At 46.0% G+C, this 14,146-nt stretch overlaps 1 protein-coding gene across 4 annotated transcripts in view; it reads left to right on the top strand.

Annotated features, from left to right (window-relative positions):
- Window positions 1-10,729: 10,729 nt before the first annotated feature.
- Window positions 10,730-14,146, top strand: part of SLC39A5 (solute carrier family 39 member 5) — a 69,680-nt gene continuing 66,263 nt past the window's right edge. For all 4 annotated transcript variants that reach the window (XM_033935578.1, XM_033935580.1, XM_033935579.1 and 1 more), the window contains exon 1: window positions 10,730-10,925. The gene's annotated coding sequence lies outside the window, so the exon portion shown is untranslated. The remainder of the gene's footprint in view (window positions 10,926-14,146) is intronic.

Here is a 14,146-nt window from a genome sequence, read left to right as displayed (position 1 = left end):
CAGGGCACACTCTATGCATTAGGACGCAAAAAAGGAGGCATCAATTTACAGAATTGCTGCCAATGTTTTTATAAATAAAATTTGCTCCAAAGATTTTTTTGAAGCAGGAGTTCTCTTTCAAGTGTGCTGCTGATTGTACTGTTTCCTTTCCATGCTAAGAAATTTCTAGTTTCAAATAATTTTTATTGTGCACAAGTCATCGGATCAATTGACATAATGCTATGATATGCATATTTCTCATATCCAAAATGACCCTTATATGGTATGAGTGGGTGCTGTGTATCTCAATGGGGGAGGGGAAGACATCTTAAGTTTGAGATTTAAAGAGTAAATCATTGCTAATTAGCAATATTGTTGGTGTAATTGTATATTGATAATGAATGTGACTATGCTGGAGTCATAATAATAATGTAGCTCTTGCCCCCTTATTAGGCAGACTGAATGAACCATGTAGGTCTTTATGTGCCATCTTTTACTATGTTACTTTCTGTAGTCTTGTTGCATATGTACCAAAGCTGAGTATAGATGTTTTCTTTTGGAATAATAAATAATTCTGAGTCTTTTCAGCTACAGAGATGTGATGTTAGCCTGTTTCTGTTGGAAGATTTTGGCCCCATTTTCAATTGTTGGCACCACTTCGTGCATTGTGGTACATGAGAGTTAATCTTTGTAGAAGTGTAATGGGGTGAGCCACAATTATATTTGACAAATAAGTGAAAAGCAGAGGTGAAATTCCAGGCTAAATTATACTGAGAGGCAAAAAACCTCTAGCAAGCTTTTCTCAGCTCTGAAATGTCTTAGTTCACTATGATGTGTATCCTAATCTGATCTTTAGTTTGTATGTTCATGTTGTGTTCATAAATAGAGCTGCAGTAGTTATCGACTTGCCATTTTGTTATTCAGCGAATGTAAAACCTGAGCAGTAAGCTGAGAAAAATATGGCTTTTGTGGTTTTAGCCCATAGGGAAGTTTTGTTAATAGGTAAGCAGCTACCTGAGCTATACCATATAGTCATCAACCTAGATGACAAGGAGGAGGAAAGAAGATGGAAGAAATCCTGGTGGAGACAGAAGTATGTTACTTGGGCAGTGAATATTACTTGAATTAATTAGAAGAAAATAGTGTTTAATCTACCCCAACAGTGCTGGATTTTAGTCAGATTATACAGCACATAGTCTAAATATAGCATAGTAACTAAAATTGTGTTTCCCTGAAAATAAGCCCCAGCATGATTTTTGGGATAGGTCTTAATATATGCTCTACCCCAAAAATAAGCCCTAGTCCTTGGATTCGCTGGCAGCAGTACTTCCTCCCCCGCCACGCAGCCAACCCCCCACTGACCCGCCATCCTTCCCATCCGAACCCCGCTGACCACGAGCCATATCTCCCTCCAGAGCAGCGTCAGACCAGCAGCACTCTAAACAGGCTACTTCGTGGCCTTCTCCCGTCGAGGAATTTCCTCTGCCACATCACTGCACCATCGTCTCAACCACACGTTGAAACTTCGAAGCTCTGCCTGCCTCTTGGGTCTTGCGCGTGGAAAATGCTACCCTGGAGGATCTGGATTTCAGTTTTCTACCTAAGAGCCTAAATTTGGCTTCCAGAACTTTCCTTCCACATTTCCCTATGTCATTGATACCTACATGTACCAAGACAGCTGGCTCCTCCCCAGCACAATCTAAAATCCTATCTAAGTGACGTGTGAGGTCTGCCACCTTTGCACCAGGCAAGCAAGTGACCAGGAGATCCTCATGTCCACCAGCCACCCAGCTATCTACATTCCTAATGATCGAATCACCAACTATGACAGCTGTCCTAACCCTTCCCTCCTGGGCAGAGGCCCCTGGAGACATTGCATCCCCTGGTGTCCTAGCTACAGGATTATTTCCTACTTCACCAGAGTGATGCTTTCTTTCTAGGAGACCTATCTCCTCCAAGGCAGCACAAGAGCTATCAGACTGGAGGTGGGACTTCTGTACAACATCCCTGTAGATCTCCTCTATGTACTTCTCTGTCTCCCTGAGCTCCTCCAAGTCTGCCACTAGCCTCAAGGGAACGTACTCGTTCTCTGTGAGCTAGGAACTATTTGCAGTGAGCACACATACATAACTTTTCACCAACTGGGAGAAAATCATACATGTGACAGTGCAAAAGACTAGATAGCACCCCTCTCGCTGAAAGGACCAGCAGTGCAAGTTTCTCTGATGACGCCACAGTGGTGGCATACATACATCACGAGGGAGCTCTAGTGCTCTCTCTCTTGGGTGGAAGCACATCTTCTGTCTTTCTCCGCAGCCCATGTGGCCGGAGTTGACAATATTCAGGCAGACTTCCTCGGCCGAAGGATCCTGGACCCAGGAGCATTGTCCCTCTCAGAGGCATTCCGTCTGATCATACAGACCTGGGTCAGCCCTAGGCGAACTTGGCTGCGGCAGAGAACGCGAAGGCCGGGTGCTTTTTCAGTCGACGAACAGTGAGGAAGCTAGGGCCAGATGCTTTGGTTTAGCCTGGCTGGCTCATGTGTAGCCTTGGTTTAGCCATGGCTGTATGTTGTTCCCTCCGTGATCTCTGGTCGATTGGATCCTCCGCCAGATAGCAACGCATCCCAGCCTGGTGATTCCTGTAGCTTCAGACTGGCCTCGGTGCCCATGGTATGCAGATCTCATCTGTAATCTGTGGGGTGAGAGACTCATGCCCCCTCTTCATTGATATTTTCTCAGTCGGGCCAGTGCCTATGGAGATCCCATGGTGCTTTGGTATTATGGCATGGCTCTTGAGCGCTCAGCTTGGAGGAAGTGCAGTTTTTCGGATGTAGTTATCTCGATTTTTTTTTGCACTTGATGAAACCCTCTACTATGGCGTCTTATGCCAAAGCCTGGAAGGCTTTTCAACAGTGGTGTGCTAAGAATCACGTGGAGTCTGAGAGGGCTCCCTTTTTGGTGGTCCTGTTTTTTCTTCAGGAGGGTCTAGAAACAGGTTTAGCAGTGTGCTTCCCTTACAGTTCAGGTTGCAGGCCTTTCATGTTTTAGAGCATGCAGCGGCGCTAGTTCACTTACTGCTCATCCCGCTGTGTCCAGGTTTCTGGGAGGACCGCTTTGTTTGCGACCTCCCTTGCATTTTCTTTTCCCTTCGTGTAATCTTAACATTGTTCTACAGGGCCTCTCCAAGGCCCATTCAAGCCACTGAAGTATGCTTCTCTTCTGGATCTGACAGTCAAGACTGTCTTTTTGGTCACCGTTGTTTCAGCATGACATTTTTGGGGGGGGCTTCAGTCTCTTTCATACAGGGCGTCCTTTATCCGTTTTCTGGACGCGGGAGTTTTTTCCGTATTGTACCTTTCTTCCTTTCTACCAAAAGTGGTTTCTGCCTTCCATGTCAAACAGGAAGTTCGTTTGTCTACATTTCCTTCTGCAGGCTTCTTTCTGTTAGTCCCTGTAGGATTCCATATGGCCTGTCTTCTCTGTGTACACTCAGTTGTTTGGAATAACCTGCTTCTTTGTGCCTTGATGATTCTCCTTACAGGCTGGAGGAGTTGCCGTACAGTGAAAGATTAGAGAAACTGGGCCTCTTCTCCCTCGAACAGAGGAGATTGAGAGAGGACATGATCGAAAAATTCAAGGTACTGAAGGGAATAGACAAGGTAGATAAGGACAGGTTGTTCACCCTTTCCAAGGTAGGGAGAACGAGAGGACACTCTAAAAATGAAAGAGGATAGATTCCATATGAACGTAAGGAAGTTCTTCTTCACCCAGAGAGTGGTAGAAAACTGGAACGCTCTTCCGTAGTCTGTCATAGGGGAGAATATTATTCAGTTATGCAGATGATTATACGATCATCATTCCATTTACTAACTCTCTCTCGGAAGTTACTCCCAAGGCATCAGAAGCACTAAATTTGATGGAGCAATGGATGACTGAATTCAAACTGAAACTTAATTCAGAAAAAACAAAATTTTTTGTAGTTTCGCCACACCCGCTTGAAACCAAAACACCACTATGCATCAATAACCTTAGTTATCCTATTCAGTCTACTATGAAGATATTGGGTGTAACACTAGACCAGAGCCTAACCATGAAAGACCAAGTAGACTCCTTAATCAGAAGGGTTTTTTTCACTCTCTGGAAACTTCGATCCATTAAAGCATATTTTCATATGCCAGCATTTAGAATCTTGGTACAATCCCTCATACTGAGTCAACTTGATTACTGTAACATCGCCTATTTAGCAATTTCCCAAAAGAATATGCGACGATTACAATTAATACAAAATGCAGCGGTCAAACTGATTTTCGGGCTGAAGAAGTTTGATCATGTGACACCTTACTACCGACAGCTGCATTGGCTACCGATGGAGGCACGCGTAAGGTTTAAGTTCGCCTGTTTCTGCTTTAAAGTACTATATGGACTAGCCCCTAAATACATAACTGACATTTTCTCCTTCTCAGCCAACAGACATAAGAGAAGTTCACATTCGATCTTCGTTTCCCCTCAACTCAAAAGACACCATCAACACCTTTTCTCACATCAGGCAGCATTATGGGGTAAAGATCTAGAACAATTGCTTACGCCTACTACTTATGGGGAATTCAGGAAACGCCTAAAAACATATCTGTTCCTGAAATATTTAGGCAGCTGACCCGTACAACTCTTTCTCCTCAATAACTGATCCCTTGAGCTGTTAATCACTAGCTTCCACCCTGTTAAGTTTAATCTATTTGTACCTTCTTTTAATCTTAAACCGCATAGAACTTCACGGTCCTGCGGTATATAAACTGTTGTTATTATTATTATTACTCTCCAGGGATTCAAGCCAAAGTTAGACAAGTTCCTGCTGAACCAGAATGTACGCAGGTAGGGCTAGTCTCAGGGCGCTGATCTTTGACCAGAGAGCCACCGCATGAGCAGCTTGCTGGGAACGATGGACCACTGGTCTGACCCAGCAGCGGCAATCCTTATGTTCTTATGTTTGAACACTTTCCAGCCAGTTGAGAGATCCTGTGGGGAGTTTTCTGTGATTATGCATTACCGACGGCCTTTCTTGGGGTGCTTGTTGCACACAGCAGGTTAGTTCTACATTGTTCCTCAATGTTTCTGAGTTGCCTTTGTACCTGTTTATCGCTTGTTAATATTTTGCAAAGCAAACCAGCTCAAGAATTAGGTTGCTGGGGATCCTCCCCCATACCCAGTTGTCATGGATTTGTCTAGGTATGTTGCAGTGGACCTGCTCTAAAGTGGAGCTTTAGAGTTTGGGGAATTCATTGTTCCAAAAATCCTTGTTCTTTAATAGATTCTGGAATTCTAATAAGATACAAATTGCAGCACTGTAATCTGTTCTCAAGGTCATTTACCTTTTCTTTCAGACTAGAAATTTTGGTTTCTAATGTTTGCTGCACTGTGTCGTGCTTCTGTATGTGATCTTCCATATCCAATAAACATTGCTAGTAGGTTAAAAAGTAATTTCTCATAGTCTCAAAACGATGGTCCTCTAAATACAATTGTAGCCCTGGAGGTAAGAAGTAGTGCATATATTCCCCATAACTGCAAGTAAAAGGTGTAAAAGATTGGAGTTTGCAGTTTAAAATTATCACTGCTGTGGTTTGCTGTGTTATAGAATTGAGTGTGAGCTTCTGACCTGTGTGTATGCTGAGTTGTCTGCACCTGGGTTTCCAGATAAATGGAAGAGTAGCTTCAGACATTCAGGCACTTTTTAAGCTGCCATTGGTTTCTAGAAGACACCTGGGTAGTGTGAAAATCCAGACTAACTCTTAAATTCCCTGGAGGTTGGGCTCACAAAATGACATCACTCCAGAGGAGTCTTCAGCCCTATCTCTGGGCGGAAACAGTGGCAGCCCTATAATGAAGCGAACTGAAGCAGTGGCCTCGGGTGGCACTTTCCAGAGGGTGGACTTTTGGCTCCTCTCCTTCCATCCTCCTTCCCTCCCCGTATCAAAATATGACAGGTGGCATCAGGGGTATACAAACACTGCCCTGCTGCTGGCCCCAGAGTCTTCTCGGCACTGCGTCCCACCCCTAAGGAAGAAGGAAGTTACTTCAGAGAGGATGGGACACAGTGCAGAGAAGACTCAGGGGCCAGCAGCAGGGTAGGGGGTGCTCCGATGACTCCTCTGATGGCTGCCATTGGCGTCAAGAACTTCTTCTTGGCAGCAGTGTTCACAATTTACTGCTCTTGTCGGCTTTGGGCCTTCCTCTCTGCTGGATCCTGCCTTGTTTTTGCAAAGGCAGGACCCAGCAGAGAGGAAGGCCTAAAGCTGACAAGAGCAGTGAATTGTGAATGTTTCACTGCCGACTGGAGGGTGACAAAGAGAGGGAGGGGGTGAGAAATGCACCCGATTAGGGGAGGGGGAGGGTTAAAGAAGGAAGACCAGAGAAAGGAGAGGAGATGAAAGAGAGATGGGATGCACCGGGGTAGGGTCTAAGGTTCACATTGCTGCCAGCGGAGGAGCAGGAAGGACTGAGCACCCCTCCTACTCCTGACTTAAAGGTACGGGGAGGGGGAAGGTAAGTCCAGGGGTGGGGGAACCCGTCGTCAGGAGGGAGTGGGCATCCCTTCTGCCACATCAGTTTACGCATGGGAGGTGATGGCAGGATGGAGTGGGCATCCCTCCTGCTATTTTTTTTGGTTCAGAGAGGGAGGGGTGCTTTGTCGGGGGGGTGGGGGGGCTCTTTTTCATTGGGCAGATATTTTGCATGTGTAATTCACGCAAAATATCTGTGCCATTAAAAAAAATGAAAAAATAAAAACCCGGCAGAAGCCGTGACAGGAGATTGCTTCTCCTGTCACTACTGTCAGGGCTCTGCACCAACTCAATTGCTCACTGAGTGATTGAGTTGGTGAGTTTGCATGCAAACTTGATAGTGAATCAATCGCTGTTTGAAAATCGGCCAGAGAATCGGCCAACAGCGATTGAGTTGCTATCTTTAGTGAATCTGGGCCATAGTTCTTCTTTAGAAGGTGAAAGGAGTTTTCTCAATCACAGGGCGCATCTCACTGCCGTTTGTGACTTTTTTTTTATATACTGTTAGAAAACATAAATTCACCAGGAACAAGAAATATTCTCTCCCAATATAACAACATATAATTGCTTCAAATAAATTTTAAATGTGCAACAAACAGCAAAGTTTCAAAGCTGTAAAAAAATACATCAAAATCAGTACTTATCTGAGTTGTGTGTAAGCTCTAAATGTAACAAGCTCCTGAAAGACAGGCTGAACGAGCAATCCACAAACCATTGTTTTCAGAAAACAGCCAAATCTATTAAAAGAAGAAAAGAACGCTCCTCTAATACAAACACTCCCAACTCTGAAGGTTTTGTTGTCAGAAACTGCTTCAGGGGTTTAGTTAAAAAATATCCATCATAAAGAAGTCTTGTTCCTCAGAATGAGAAAACTCCTTTCACCTTAGGTGAGTTTTTTTATCTGAGAGCATCTCATTAACAACAACAAAATAAATATATATATATGTTTATTGCATTTGTAGCTATTGTTTCTGGTCACTTTGGAGATTTACATACAATGCAGGCAAGGCAAATCTCTATTTCACATATATTGTGGGTATCTTGAAAACTAGACTGGCCATATGTTCACCAAAGACCAGACATGTCTTCTTTTCAGATTTCCAAAACCTGGCAGTTTGTCCGGGTGTTGGAAGGCCCCGCCCCCGAACTTGGGGCCTTGTCTGGATGTCCTCTGCGCATACGTCGACGTCATGCATGCGCGTGACATCATTGTGCAAACATCCATGCATGGGCAGAGGACATCCAGACATGGCTCCAAGCTCAGGGAAGGAGACACGCAGGGCTGAGGGCAGAGGGGAGTGGAACAGGACGGGACCAGATGTCTTATGTTTTTTAAAGAGGAAATCTGGTAATCCTACCAAGGACGGGTCTGAGAAGAACTCCTGGTATAGGGGATTGTGCTAGTCCTGTTTGGTGATGTATTTGCCTGTGACTCTCTGTGTACAGTAGCTCCTTAGTAATCTTCATGCTGTGACTGGACAATTAGTCGATATCCCCTGATATTCTGTATCTAGCGCCATGCATTGCACGCACAAATTGGTCTTTGGCACAGTCCTGGAGACACACCTACAGGGATGCCAGGTTATTTGGTTAGCCAGTCCTGGTTGGAGGATACATTCCAAAATAGTGTGAAATTTGTAGGGGCTGATCCTGCCCATTGCAATCGGTGCAGTAAGTCCCATAATGCACCAGACTGTCCCAAAATCTACAGCTTGGAACTGGGTAACTTGCCATCTTTGCACCCAGCCAGTCAGATTTTCAGACTACCCATATCGAATATACATGAGATCAAATGGAGATAGAACATGCATATTCATTGTGGATATCTTGAAAACCTAACTGCCTGGGTTGAGAAACATTACTGCAAAAAACGCAGTCCCTGATGCTCAAAGCTCTGAGAACAGGGTAATAAATACAGTGTTAGGAGTGATTTTTTAATTATTGGGTGATGCTCAGTACAAAGCATACAAATCATATGTATGCTATTTTTGCGGAGTAGCCCGGTAAAAGTGCCTGGCACCTGCTCAGAAAAGCAAATCGAAAGGCCCAGTACTTAAGGCTGCGCCTTCATCGTGCTGGTGACTGCTCCTGCTCTCTCTCTGCACAGCTGATAGCGGATCTCTCTCCCTAAGCTGGCTCAGCTGATCATGGCTAGGGTTACCATATTTTTCTCCGGGAAACCCCAGACACTTTACCGCTCCCTGTTCCACCTCCAACTCCACCCCATTCTGCCCCAGCCCTGCCTAGTTCTGCCTTCAGACCCGCCCTGTTCAACCCCAAGCCCCGCCCACACAGCCTACTCTCTTCTTCCAGCTGCATCTGGAGAGCCTAGAGCATGCGTGGATGTGTGTGATGTCAACTATGCGTGCTCAGAGGCCCTCCAGATGTGGCTAGAGCTCGTCGAGAGCTTTACAAAACCCGGATAAATACTGGGTTTTGGAAAGTTCTCCGGGAGCCAAGCCAGTCCTCTAAAAAGAGGACATGCCCAGGTTTTCCCGGATATCTGGTAACCATAATCATGGCTTCCCCGCCAGCTCAGCTAATCATGTCTCCAGAATCGCGATCAACTGAGCTGGTAGAAGGAGAGCAGAGCTGCCGGTTCAGCTGAGAGCTTGTTTTTTGTTTTGTTTTGTCCTAAAATGGGTGTAGCTGTTGTATGCACTGGACATACAGGTACACAACACTGGCACAAATAGCTAACGACAACTCCTGACCTGCTGGAAAATTTTGCCCATAAAAAGTGGCCGTTCCCAGTGGCGAAGCGAGGGTGAGTGGTGCCTGGGGCGGTGGTGCCCTTCCCCCACCCTCTTCTCTGCTTCTTCCCGCACCCCCTTCCCTTCACCCATAGGTTTTTAATGCGGGAGCAACATCACAAACTTGCTGCCCGCGTTGTCAGCTATCCCTCTGACGTCACTTCCTAGGAGCAGGGCCAGGAAGTGATGTCCGAGAGAGGCGACACCAACAGGGGCAGCAAGTTTGTAATACTGTTTGCGCAGGAAAAATTGTAGAGGTACAAGGGAAGGGAAGGAGTGCATGCGCATGGCGGGGAGTGGGGCAAAGAAGAGGATGGGTGCCAATGCCCCTACCAAGGCTGTGCCTGGGGCAGACTGCCCCCCTTATTACACTGGTCATTCCATTTTGAGCATTACACAGAGTGCTCATTATAATACTAATGAGCTCCTTGTAATGCATTTGCATCTGATTCTCTGCTACCCTTTTGAGCATTGGAGGTGGAGCTTCCTTGTAAATAACCAGTCTTTCGTGGATGGAAAGCCTCTGAGCATCAGGGCCTCAATCTTTGCTGTCCTTGTACAATCAATCATTCTTTCCAGACTGGGCTATTGTAATTCCGTCTAAGTCTAACCAAGAAAAATCTTCAAAGACTTCAGCGGATCCAGAACACTGGCTAGGTTGATCTTTGCAAAAAGCAAATTCGATCATGTTTCCCCGCTTCTGTCAAAACTGCACTGGCTTCCGGTGATTTCTAGGATTCACTTTAAATGTACCTGCCTAATTTTCAAGATCCTATATGGCATTCTTCCTCCCCTAATCCCACTATCCTGGAATTCTTCAAGACCTGACACTACCAGATCTGCCCACATACTCAAACGATCTTTCCCCTCGTTAAAAGGTGTCATGTATGCAGGTAAATTAGGGAAATCCCCTTTCTTCAAATTCACTGAGCTTTGGAATAACCTCCCTGCCCCGCTGCGGAACCTATGCTCATTCCAATTATTCTGAAAGCATCTGAAAACCTGGCTTTTCTCCAAAACTTAAAGCTATCTATTTAAAATGTAAAGCTAGCTATCCTCTTCATAACCTCTAATTTCTTATTATGTCCTTTCCTCATTTATTGAATTTACCTGTAAACCGTGCCGAGCTCTATCTTTATGGAGATGATACGGTATCCAAACTTAAGGTTTCGTTTAGTTTAATCTCCCAATCGCCACAACCCCACAGTGGGTGCAAACATGAGCTGTGTACAAAAACACCTTTGCAGATGAGGTGGGATAGAGGAATAATAAGGCGCTGATGCTTCTGCAGCTGGGTTAAGTATTGAGACCAGCTTCTGGATGGTTTGAGATAAGACTGAAACATTTCCTGCTGAGAGAGGAGAATCCAAGATTGTCACACTACTCTCTTGTGTCCTGGAATTCGTCGCTGGGAGTTAGAGCAGGAGCTGAATCCAGGAGACAGGTTTTGTTCTCTTTCAGCCGGATTCAGAGCCTCCGCAGATCCAGGTCTTAACTTTTTCCCTTCTAGGGCGGGTGCCAGGGGAGAGGGAGGTGCCGACTGCACTTTTAAATCTCCCAGTACCTGAACAACCTTTGACCTTCCAGAATGTAAGGAGCAGCTGCAGCCTCACCTGGACTGTCTGACCCTTCCCAAGGTAAGAGCGTCTCTAGGACAGAGAAATTTTGCTTGTGGAAAATGTGCGATGTGAGGGTGTCCAAGTTTGCCTAGTTGCCCCCTTTCTCCAGGTACAGAGTGCCCTAGAGTGGAAGAATCCCAGCGGATCAAAGTATGCCCAAGTGCTAGGAGTGGAACAGTTACTGAGGAGGGAAGCCACAGCTGTGGCACATACTTGTTCTGCTTGAGTTTCCCGTGCTGCCCAGGGATCTGCTTTTCACAGGAAGAGGTGAAGAATGATCCTGGGTTTTGTGTTACCACCACTGACCCTCCTCATTTTGATATTTGCAGTGCTGATGGCCAGGGTAGGGATGCAGGACTACAGTGACCACAATGCATTGGAATGGAAGTTAGAAACCCACAAGTGGTCTATTGCAGAGGTGTCAAACTGCAGCCCTGGAGGGCCGCAAACCAGTTAAGTTTTCAGGAAAGCTAATGCAGGGGTTCTTAACCTTTGCTGGTTCCCGAACCTCCTTAATTAATTAAACCCTCGCACCCACTTCCTAAACCACATGTCCACTGCACACGTTGTTAGCCACTAACAGTGCTAACTGCCAAAGTGTTGCTAAAATTACAGTAGTGCACAGTTATACACCAATAACTCGTAAAAATTGCCTTCACTGTGTCTAGAAAGTTTCAAGAAATTGCTTCTGATTTCAAGACCCTTCTCTACACTGTGTTTAATCTCTTCATTGTGTGCCGCGGTGAGATTCTGGGTGTACCACAAGTGCCACATTGCGTAGGTGAGTCAGCCGGCACCGACGCATCTCGATGGCGCCTTTTCTGCTCTCTGCACCTCCCCTCTGGGGTAGTCATTTTAGGGTTAACAAGCTCAGTGCCCCATCTATGCAAGCGTGGACATCGATGTGATGACAGCACACATGCCTGTGAGAATATCGCGTCGATGTTTGCGCTTGTGCGGAGACCCTCCAGCCTCAGCCCCGAGTTCAGTGTGCCGTGGCTTGGAAAAGTTTGTGAGACACCGCCTTAAGTGCATATTATGGCATGCACTGCCTCCACTGTATTCAAATACAACTCATGCATATTCATTAGGCATATTCTGAAAACCTGACTGGTTTGAGCCCTCCAGTACTGATTTCCCATTCCTGGCCTAATGTCTCTTTCCTGAGCTTTGGGTTGTTAGGTGTTACAGCTGTTCGCTGTTGATGAGACTGCTTCCAGCTGCTCTTTTTGTGGTCTTTAAAACTGTCTACTTGAGCAGTGCTGCAGGCCAGAGCCCACACTCTTTCTCAAGACTATTAAACCTTCCAGTAAACTATTAACTGTTATCTGCAATATGGGGTTTTTCCCAAGCTGTCCTGTCAAGGACAAGTGGCGGGACATTGTGTTTTTATGATGCAAGGCAGATATAAAATGTACCCTCCCACCCCTGTGGGAAGAAATGCTTATGGTCTGGGACGGCCTAGACTCACCCTACCCAAGGAACAAAAGCAACAGTAACAGAAATGAACCAGATCTACAGCAATGTACGCACTCCACATACCTAACTCAACTGTTAGGCAGTCGCCCAGGACAGCAGCCTCTTGGGGAAGGGGGGTGGTTAAAAGCAGCCTAGTAACCAAGATGATAATGGGGATGGAACTTCTCTAGTATGAGGAAAGACTAAAGAGGTTAGGGCATTTCAACTTGGAAAAGAGACAGCTCAGTGGAGATATGATTGAAGTCTACAAAATCCTGAGTGGTGTAGAACAGGTACAAGTGGCTTGACTTTATTATGCCATCAAAAATGACAACGACTAGGGGGTCACTCGATTAAGTTAAATAGAGATACTTTTAAGAACATAAGAACATAAGCAGTGCCTCCGCCGGGTCAGACCATAGGTCCATCCTGCCCGGCAGTCCGCTCCCGCGGCGGCCCAAACAGGTCACGACCTGTCTGAATCACCAGAAGGGGCTCCTTTGCCACCTTGGTTTCTCATTGAAGTCCTATCTTCCCATCGTAGTCCTAACCCTCCGGTCTTGCACATGCACGACCTGTTGGGTTTCTATACTTATTACCTGGTTAGCTTTCTATACCTGTGTTACATCCCAGCACCTCTCTCAGTATCCCACGATCCCTTTATCCCTCAGGAATCCGTCCAATCCCTGTTTGAATCCCTGTACCGTACTCTGCCTGATCACTTCCTCCGGTAGCGCATTCCAAGTGTCCACGACCCTTTGGGTGAAGAAAAACTTCCTTGCATTTGTTTTGAACCTATCTCCCTTCAGTTTCTCCGAATGCCCCCTCGTACTTGTTGTCCCCTTCAGTCTGAAGAATCTGTCCCTATCCACCCTCTCTATGCCCCTCATGATCTTGAAGGTCTCTATCATATCTCCCCTGAGCCTCCTTTTTTCCAGAGAGAAGAGCCCCAGCCTATCCAACCTCTCGGCGTATGGGCAGTGTTCCAGCCCTTTTACCAGTTTTGTTGCTCTCCTTTGGACTCTCTCAAGTACCGCCATGTCCTTCTTGAGGTGTGGCGACCAATACTGAACGCAGTATTCCAGATGTGGACGCACCATCGCTCGATACAATGGCATGATGACTTCCCGCGTCCTGGTTGTTATGCCCCTCTTTATGATGCCCAGCATCCTGTTGGCTTTTTTCGAGGCTGCTGCGCACTGTGCAGATGGCTTCAGTGATGCATCCACCAGCACACCCAAGTCTCTCTCAAGTCTGCTGTCTCCCAACAATGCCCCCCCCAATTTGTAGTTGAACAACGGTTTTTTTTTCCCTATATGCATGACCTTGCATTTTTCCACGTTAAAGCGCATTTGCCATTTGTTTGCCCAGTCTTCCAGCTTGTCCAGGTCCCTTTGCAGGTTCTCACACTCCTCCCTGGACCTAACTCTACCGCATAGTTTGGTATCGTCTGCAAATTTTATAACCTCGCACTTTGCCTCCTTTTCCAGGTCATTGATAAATATGTTGAAGAGTAACGGCCCCAGCACCGATCCCTGTGGCACACCGCTCGTGACTCCCCGCCAGTCAGAATATTGGCCCTTCACTCCGACCCTCTGCAGTCTACCCGACAACCAGTAGAAGGAAATATTTTTTTCACTCAGAATTGTTAAGCTCTGAAATGCATTGCCAGAGGATGTGGTAAGAGCGGTTAATGTAGCTGGTTTTAAAAAAGGTTTGCACAAGTTTCTGGAGGAAAAATCCATAGCTTGCTGTTGAGACAGACATGGGGGAAGCATGTT

The sequence above is a fragment of the Geotrypetes seraphini genome, chromosome 3 (genome assembly GCF_902459505.1).
Source record: "Geotrypetes seraphini chromosome 3, aGeoSer1.1, whole genome shotgun sequence".
NCBI lineage: Eukaryota > Metazoa > Chordata > Amphibia > Gymnophiona > Dermophiidae > Geotrypetes > Geotrypetes seraphini.
The sequence above is the reverse complement of the archived record's forward strand: the minus strand, read 5'-3'. Positions and strand labels throughout refer to the sequence as shown.